Below are 207 nucleotides of genomic sequence, written 5' to 3'. Positions count from 1 at the left end.
TTCACAAAAGACACCCTTAGGATGTCTCCTGCGACATTTCAAAGAAGGATTTATAGAGGGAGCTGACTATGGCATAAAGTTTTCTCCAGGCAGACTAAGAACATTGTGTGAAGTTGAGTGGTTGTCTTTTGATGTAAACTGATCTCCAGAGGGTTCTTTTGACAGGGGTTTAGTGAGGAATGTTTGGAAGATTGTACGGGGAGCCCC

Source organism: Pteropus alecto, unplaced genomic scaffold, assembly GCF_000325575.1.
Source record: "Pteropus alecto unplaced genomic scaffold, ASM32557v1 scaffold79, whole genome shotgun sequence".
Lineage (NCBI taxonomy): Eukaryota > Metazoa > Chordata > Mammalia > Chiroptera > Pteropodidae > Pteropus > Pteropus alecto.
The sequence above is the reverse complement of the archived record's forward strand: the minus strand, read 5'-3'. Positions refer to the sequence as shown.